Genomic DNA, 9655 nt, shown 5'->3' on the forward strand with positions numbered 1-9655 from the left:
GCATTGCATGGCGCCAACACAAGAGCATTTAGCCCAGATTAAGGGCATGCTTGCTTGGGCCATTAACTTTGGCTAATAGGCCCACCTCTCTGGCGGGTTTGCTGCCAAGATGCTGCCATGCAGCGGCCGGCAGCTCTCACATGCAGCCAAGCCTGGGCTTGGCTGTGAGAACAGCCTCATTTTGCCATACAGGTTTAGAATATGATGCATAAGTTGACATTCTGGGCTAGACATCTTCGATTTCACGTCTTTTAAAGCAAGGTCCTAGAGCTTGCATCTGAAAGAAACAGCATAGATAGTCTCCAGAACCAGAGAGAGCAGAATTGGGTTTCATGTTGTCTGTGGAGAGTCTTCCTTGTCTTAAATGGCTCCCTAACACAGTCCAAGGGTTTCACTCTCTCTGACATTTTCTGCCCTACGGCTACATGTGATTACTCCTCAGCAACACCTACAGTATATCTCTGGTCATTATGGGGAATACGTAAAACAAAGTAGCCACAACAAATGCTTAAGATATTCTGACTGACATCTAAAAATTACACATCAGGAACACTCCCTTCTAGGGGCAATTTTTTGGTTGTCCTCAAGGACATATTTTCAGGAGACACTGGCAGCTGCAGATCGCCAAAAATCACTCCTTTCCCTAGTGTGCATTTTCACACTAGGGAAAGGAATGATTTGCATACTGCATATTGCTGTGTTGCATACTGCATACAACTCTTAGTTTGGACATAGGCCACTCCCCCACTTTTTTTAATTTCGGCTTTGTTGTTTGTTTTGCCTTTAATTTAACTTTAATTTGCCTTTAATTTAACTTAATGTAGCATAGGCCACCCCTTTGGTTCTTGCACACCCCTATTGCTTTCTCGCACCACTGAAACCTCAAATGATGCCCCTTGCATGATTCCTTACCATCTGACCCTGATGGGCACTAACTAGCTTAAAAGTAGTTTAACCACAACCTTTAAAAAGTAGTTTTAGCTACTACTTAACATTTTAGTAAAAGTTGTTGAAACTACCTTTGTAACTATTTTGAAGTGGTTGTATATTTTCAACTACTTTTTCATAACCACTCTGGTAAAAAATAAAACCTTAAAATGGTATTACTACTACTACTATTACTACTACTACTACATCTACTACACTATTTGCATACATGACAGCACTCAACAAGTATTGCAAAGACAAGTCCCATCCCAAGACATCAACAATCTGAAAGTGACACAAGGGAAACTACAGAAGAAGGAAAAATAGGTCAACCAAAACAGTTTACTAAAGTTTAGGGAAATTTATATTACTCAACCTGTGCAAATTATTCGGTATGAACTGAACTTTAAAGGAAAAAATACATGAACTAAAAGCTAATTAGTAGTTAAACTATTATAGCTACTTAACAACAAAAATAGTCTGTGTAGTTTGAACTAATTTACATAAAGTAGCTGTAATTACCATTCAGCTATATGAAAAGTAGTTGAACTACTTGTCCTTTGTATTTTTGTTGGGGGTTTGTTTTTTGTTTAGACAAACTTCCAGCTGATCACTTCCCTGTAAAGTGACCTGGAAGAGGACCCCAGTACATGCATTTCCCATGTCAAAGCAGAAAAGAAAATGGTCTCATTATTGCCTTGCTTCCTGTATAGGCCATATAGATTCATGCATCCTTGCCCTATTAACCCAAAGAATCAGAAAACAGTTGATGAAAGACACTGACTTTCTGAGTTTATAAAAGCACCATGCATAGGAAATATAACTAATTGAAAACGTTTCACGCAACAAATAAATTTGGTTAGGAAAACCTTTTCAGAAGTTGAAGGTTAAGAAATATCATTGGGAGAGTTCAGACAACTGAATAAACCAGTTGTTGAACTTGGCCAAGCCTGAATGCTCCTTCGTTCCTGCTCCCTTACCTCTTTGGTTCTGTTGCTGAGCCATGATGTCAACATTGTGGTTTGTTTAAACCACAGCTCTGCAGATTGTATGAACTCAGATATGTGCTTTGTGGTTTACAAACCACAATTAAACCAGAATTTGAGGCAAATTCAATCAAACCACAATTCAATATACACAAATGGAAGAAGTAAGGGGTGGAGGGGGAAACTGTGTGCAGACTCTGGTTATGTTCAGATTCAGGTTATCTGAATCCTCACCATTGAAAGCTTTTGATTTGTCAATAAACAGTATAAAAACATCAAATTAAACAATACTCAAGCTTTAGATGTTAGCAGTGTTATTGAGAAGTATGGGTGATCTCCTGTGATCTAGAAAAAGTGCATTTTCATTTTAAAATCTCCATATTCCACAACTCGAAAACCCAGAGTCTGAAAATCACATCAAATGTGCATAAATATTCCTGGTTTTTTGTTTGCTTGTTTGCTTTAGTTTTAATCCAAGAAGGTGATTGGGTAATAAAAATTAGAGAACAGAGAGATATGTTTGAATTGCAAAAACCTCTTCTGCTTCTATTATTCATTCAGTCCTGGTATTACCTAGAGTATTAGTATGGTGGAGAAGCAATATATCCCTTCTCTAATGTGCAGATGATATAACATGTGAGCTAGAGACTCTGCACAAATCCCTGATCAAACAGAAGCCCTATTCAAGTGATTGATAGACAAAATTTGGATAAATACATTCCACATGAAGACCTTACTGGGTTCCAGGTGATTGTGGGTTGTTTAAAGTTAAACCACAGCATGATCATCAGCATGAGTGTGATCATCTACAGTTCCACATCTACAGTCTGGAAAGAAGACAGTCTGCTAGTGTTTTGATGGTTTGGACATATACATACCGTGGTAGTTCTATACCTGGCCATTTCACAGAGTGTTCTTGTTTGCTCAGGTATACACTTCAGGTGTTTTAAGCATATGGTTGAACAAGCTGAGTTCTAAGCTGTGTTTCTTTGATGAATGTAGTCAGCCTTTGTCCATGAGCAATGAGCATTCTACTCCAGCATTTTCTGATAGGAAGGAAGGGAAAATGTGAATGAATAGAAAAAGGAAGGAAGGAAACAAGGAAGGAAGGAATTAGACAAGGACTAAAAGGAAGCAAGAAAAATTGAGATGCCTTGCAAAGAATAGGAAAGAGTAAAGAAGGCTCTGATATACTTTTTGTATATACTGTAAAGAAGATAGAAAGGAAAAAGTATTCATTTCTATTTTGTTTGTTTTTCTCTTTTTCTCCTCTATTTTGTTTTTAAGAAACTACCTATTTCCTTATTAAATTCCATAAGCTCAACTGCATAAGAACTTAGTTTCCATCATATCTATCCATCTATCTACATACACACACACCACATACTGCACAGAAATTATCCAGCTGCGCATTACAATAAATCTTGCAGCTGAAAAATGGAAAACGTGAGCAAGTGGACATATCACATGTATCCTCCTACACATACACTCCTGTGATTTCTGGGCCAAGTGGGACTTCTCTTCACCAGAAGACATGGCTTTGAAATATCTGCAACAATAAACTCTGCTTCACCATCCTTGATAAGAGCTTGGAGGCAGTATTCACATCAAACTCAGGAGTCGCATCTGCTATTTAAGCCTTTAGCATAAAACACTCCATCCCCTCATTATGATCAAAGAGCTTCCTTGAAACACTCATTCTAGGACTCATACAGCACAAGTGTGGGGCACAGTCAGGACTGGTTGTGGCTTCTTTTCAGGCTTGCCACTGCTTAACGTATGAAAAAGCTCTAAAACCAATGGTTTGATTGTCAAATAAGAATTTCATTTTATTTTACCTGTCAGCATTTCTGTTTCAAGGAATGGAATATGTGCATGGTAATTATGTATAAATAAAATCAGCTATGATGGCTTGGGCTCATGATACATTTTCTGTTGCAATCCCTGGTGCTGAATATGTTAACCCAGCTCATTTTCTCCTCTAGTGGAGCATGCGCCTTGGTGACATACTGTTGAACATATTTCTGAGTCACTTTTCTCATATGCAGAGAAGAGAAAATGGAATGGCAAGGACCTGTTGTTTATCTGTGAGGTGATTGGATACTTCAGTCTCATACACAGCAAAACCCCAGGAGGTCTTTAACAAGTATTCACTAGTTTGAACCACTTACTGTCAATGGACTTATATGCAAAGTGTCAACAATATTTATACAAATGTTCTTGATGGCTGAAAAGTGGTTAAATACTAGAGCTGAGGGATTGTAAACTAATCTGCTAGGTGCATTTGCAGTCATATCTTTTCTTTCAATATGTTGTTTGCATGCATGATGATAGTCCTTCTCAAACAAATCATTATACGTGGAACCAAAGGTGTTTATGAGGACACACATCTCCCTGTTCCAGTTTCTTGCAGTTGATTAACAGGCATTATGAGTTAACACACTGCCCATATTGCTGCAATTATGATTCATTACCAAAATAGGTTAATACAAATAAATTAGAATCACTAATAATAGTGCATGCTTTTCTTGTGTATTAACCATGTCCAATTATGCTTTGATCATAGCACTATTGAGCACCTGCACATAACCCAAAGGAATTAGTATAAACAACAGCTGACATCCAGACTAAGTTACTTGGTAGTACTGCTCAGGAGTTACTCTAAAAGACTACTTAGTTTCAACGGGATGTCAATGTAAAATAAAAAAATTGAGATGTCAATCAGGAGATCAGCCAACATCTATAACAATGCATAAAACTGCCATTTATTTTCTCCATTTTATTTATTTACTTACTTACTTATCTCTCTATCTATTTATTTACTATATTTGTATACCGCCCCAAATTTCCATCCCTGGACAGTTTACAACCTTTTCATTCTCAGATTTCGGTCTCAAACTCTTGGGTGCATGGTGTGTGCCCTCTCTCTCCCCCAAAATGAACACTTCAGTGAGAAGGGTTATACAGGTGAAACTCGGAAAATTAGAATATTGTGCAAAAGTCCATTAATTTCAGTAATGCAAATTAAAAGGTGAAACTGATATATGAGACAGACGCATTACATGCAAAGCGAGATAAGTCAAGCCTTAATTTGTTATAATTGTGATGATCATGGCGTACAGGTCATGAAAACCCCAAATCCACAATCTCAGAAAATTAGAATATTACATGGAACCAAGAAGACAAGGATTGAAGAATAGAACAATATCGGACCTCTGAAAAGTATAAGCATGCATATGTATTCAGTACTTGGTTTGGGCCCCTTTTGCAGCAATTACTGCCTCAATGCGGCGTGGCATGGATGCTATCAGCCTGTGGCACTGATGAGGTATTATGGAAGACCAGGATGCTTCATTAGCGGCCTTCAGCAATTCTGCATTGTTTGGTCTCATGTCTCTCATCCTTCTCTTGGCAATGCCCCATAGATTCTCTATGGGGTCAGGTCAGGCGAGTTTGCTGGCCAATCAAGCACAGTACACTGTATACTTTTCAGAGGTCCGATATTGTTCTATTCTTCAATCCTTGTCTTCTTGGTTCCATGTAATATTCTAATTTTCTGGGATTGTGGATTTGGGGTTTTCATGAGCTGTACGCCATGATCATCACAATTATAACAAATTAAGGCTTGACTTATCTCGCTTTGCATGTAATGCGTCTGTCTCATGTATCAGTTTCACCTTTTAATTTGCATTACTGAAATTAATGGACTTTTGCACAATATTCTAATTTTCCGAGTTTCACCTGTATACCTCATTCTACCATCATCTATCTATCTATCTATCTATCTATCTATCATATTTTTATATCGCCTGATATGTAAATCTCTAGGCTTTTCTTGAGGCTGTTCTTACTAACAGCCAAGACATGTGGATCCCAGCAGAGCCTCAGCGGCAGACCCGGCTATGAAGCCCAGCTGTTAAACAAGGTTAAGGGAGCAAGTGTTCCCTTAACCCTGTTTAACTAACCATGTGCCAGCATCATCTGCTTTCAGTCAGCGCTGAGACATGGAGGGTTGCCTGCCAATTGCTGGGAGATCCCCATAAGGCACCATGCACACTTCCAGCCTCAGAAGAAAAATGCCTCCAAATATCAGTTGCAGGGGAGCAACAGCAAGAGAGAGGGCATGCCCTCACCTCTTGCCTGTGGGCTTCTCAGAAGCATCTGGTGGGCCACTATGTGAAACAGGATGCTGGTCTGGATGGGCCTTGGGCCTGATCCAGCATGGCTGTTCTTATGTTCTTATTTCCGGTGCAATTCTGCACTGCTTGGGGCAGCAGCAAATCATCTGGGGGTCTGATCTGCTTGCCCAGCAACTGGGACCCAGTTGTCTGCGGGGGAGGTAAGCTTTTGTAGCCTTCCTCCCCACACCTCTCCTACCCAGATCTCTGATCATGAGCAAGGGCCCAAAATGTACTTATGTGGATCTTACTTCTTCATAACTGCCTCAATTCAGCACATTATTGCTCATGTGTCAGCTACAATGCACATAGTTGGTGGGGTGAATTTCCTTTCTTGGGAATATGCTGCACATACTATTTGGAACTCTCATCATGAACAAAAAGCATACTTCCATGTATAGAACTCAGTAGGCCCTGTGCATATAGAACATCCCATTGCAAACACATAACATTCTGCCAACACATAGTAGGTAAATGCAGCTCCATCAGCTCATCAGTGTCATGCCAAAGTTTGGACCATGCCTGTTTTTGCTGATTGATTACCGAAATAAAGTTTGAACTGAACTAAATTGAATTGGCCATGCCTGTGCCCAGTATGTTTAGAAAGCGTTGATCTCCTTTGTGATTAGAAACACACTGAAGCTAGTGTTTATGTAACAGCATCCCTGGGGGAGTTAATCAGAATATTGGTCACAGTAATCACATATCCATTAAGTGAATCCCATTTTGACACTGCCCTCATCCACTTCCAAGACATCTCACTGTGTTAAAATATAATGCAGCTTCTAGGCTATCTTACTTAAGCAATGAGCCCACTATATCAAATACTAGTCATGTGGGACTTCCCATCACCAAACAACATGGCTTTGAAATTTCTGCAACAATAAGCTGCTTCACCAACCTTGAGAGCTTGGAGGCTCTATTTACATCACCCAAAAGTTGCATTTGCTATTTAAGCCTTTAGCATAAAGCAGCCCAACCCCTCATTCTGAGCAAAGATCCTTTTTGTAACACTTATTTTGGGACTACAGCACAAATATGAAGCTCAACTCAGTAGATAATAAAGGCAAAATTGCGGGACTCCTAGTTTAGTGGAAAGTCCACTAAGGGGAACACAATCTCCCCCACTTGAAGGTCCTTGAAAAAACCTGAACATAATAATAAATAACAATGATAATAGCAACAGTAGTAGTGATATAATGATAGTGTTCTTTGCCCTGCTCCAAACCTCCCTGAAGCTCTGATGCTCACACATACACACATATCCTTACAAATGTAGAGGTCACTAAGTACATCAGAGCTCTTACATGTGCATCACAGCCTCTTGATCAGGGCACTTCTGAGAGTGAAAGCTCATCATGTTTCTTTCATTATTTCTTTTATTGTATTTGAGTGTAAGTCTTCATCTGATCTTACTTACATCGTTGTGGAGTAAGGGAGCAATCCAGGCAACAGTGAAGAAGAACAGTGTGGGAAACTCACAGGTGTGCCTTGAGTTCTCCACACCTGCCTGTGCAAACATCTCCAGCCTGCACCAGTCCCTTCTCTATCCACAAGGAAGGCTACTGCTAGCAGGTCAGGCAGTCCGTATAACTTCATTAGCACACATAATACCACTGAGAAAGAATACCTGGACTCTGAAGGTATCTGCCCCCCAGTTTCCCATTTGCCCCATTCTGTTCACAACTATCAAAGTGAGGACATGGGAAGTATCTGACTGGTAGGATTGTCAAGGTTGTTTGTTTTTGGTTTTTTTTATTGGCCTCTGCTCCTGGGCTTTCCAAGCAACTTGATATACAGACAAAAACAAGTGATGGCGCTCATGCCATGAAAAACTACACTTGTAGATGTCTGCAGAGCAAGCTCTTAAAGGTGGGTGATTGTGCCATGTGTCCCCCTCACCACCCTGCCGGTTAGTTGGTAATCTTAATTTATGGACATGTCTTTGGGATCTCAAACTGTGGGATGTGCTCTCCTTGGGGGGGGGTGGCACAAAAGTCCAGGGGGCAATGACGTCCGATCTTGAGACAGCTTTCTTTCTCCCATCAGCACTAGCCAATGACCCTCATTAATTAGGCTGGATCCATGGGAGTGATTGCACTGCCACTGCCCCACAATCATTCTCTTATCTGGAAAGAAGGGAACTCGGGGGCTGCTGTTTGTTCCAAAGGGTGTTTGTCTGGAGGGGTCACAGATGCCTTGTCTGTTTCTCTGTGTGTGGGTCTCTACAAGTTCACCTATGGAACAGATGGTTGGAGCCAGATTGTCCAGGAATGTAGAGCTGAAGGTCTCCAAAGGTAAAGTGGGTTTAGAAATACAGGCCCAAGTTCAAGAGGATTAAGATTCAGCACTCCACCTAAAGGCTTCAAACCTCATTCACCACTTTAAAAAAACACACAACTGACTTGGTCCCAGGTTTTAATGAAAACCTGACACGTGGAAATTTTCCCACCACATATCCCCATGGCAGGAAAAACTTCCATGTGTGGGGGTGTCAGGCTGTTGTCAAAAACCTTGGAGACAGGCCAATTTAAAAGAAAAAAAGGGGGGGAGATACCACAACCCTAAGGAAAGCAAACCTGCCCCTTCTTTCACCAACAGTGTGAAGCTATTCCCCACTTAGGCCCATTTTCTCTAAAATTAACCTTGGCTGCAGTTAACAATTGGATCAATAAATATACTTCTCTAAGAAGTTAATTAACAAGTAAATCCAGACCCCTGTTAGGAGTGCTTTGTGAGGGAATTTGTCTCCAAATGTTCTGACAGGTCAGATACCAATGGAGGCATACAAGCCAAGGCTGGCATTTCCTTTTCGAAAGGCATATGTGATTAATGGGGCGTTTCATTGCTGCAAGTGAACTGTAGCTGAATCGCCTGCACTGCTTCATCTATGAATGAAGGGACCAGGAGAATGCTTGGTGACTGATCGCTTTTGTTAGTGCAACCAGTCTGGGCTCCGGCATTATTCCTCCCCTTGCTTCTCATTGAAGATATATTGGAGTATGAGTATCAGCAGACAGTCCTCAGGTTTTCCTGCTGGCTGGCTCTCAGTGAGGCTCACCTGGGAGTCACTTCTATGCTCTAGTCTCTTTGGACTCTGCCTCCCAGAAATCCCAATAGGAGGACGCTTCTGGCTGGCTAGTCAGTGAGTCAAAAGCCTGTATCCCATTCTCTAAAGCAGTCTGCTTGATTCCTTTTGTTGTTTCTCTTCTCTTTTCCTGCCTAGACTTAGCTGCCCTGACCCAGTTACACTGTTTACTGCTGAAGAAGTCAGAAAAAGAGAGGAGGAGACAATCATCTCAGCCAGCTTGAAGGAACAGGACAATTCCAGTCACATACTATGCATGTGCCAATTACATTGTATGTGACATTTGCTAATTGTATCTTATTGTACTCACCATTCACAACACAAAACTGTAGTGTTGTGCAGCTCTGAAGATATTTTTCCAGACTAGATTCTAAGCTTCAATTAATTCTAACATGAAATGTAAGTTTAAGTTTACTGTTGTAACCACAGGTCATAACACAACATATCATAACATAGGCATAAAACATCATACATCA

The 9655-nt window shown here is 40.6% G+C and overlaps 1 long non-coding RNA gene across 1 annotated transcript in view; it reads left to right on the plus strand.

The window, feature by feature from the left end:
• The window catches only part of LOC128343896 (uncharacterized), a 35224-nt gene extending 25569 nt beyond the window's left edge, over window positions 1–9655 (plus strand). The window contains exon 4 of the long non-coding RNA XR_008315647.1: window positions 9318–9655. This is a non-coding gene — a long non-coding RNA (uncharacterized LOC128343896). The remainder of the gene's footprint in view (window positions 1–9317) is intronic.

The sequence above is a fragment of the Hemicordylus capensis genome, chromosome 1 (assembly GCF_027244095.1).
Source record: "Hemicordylus capensis ecotype Gifberg chromosome 1, rHemCap1.1.pri, whole genome shotgun sequence".
Lineage (NCBI taxonomy): Eukaryota > Metazoa > Chordata > Lepidosauria > Squamata > Cordylidae > Hemicordylus > Hemicordylus capensis.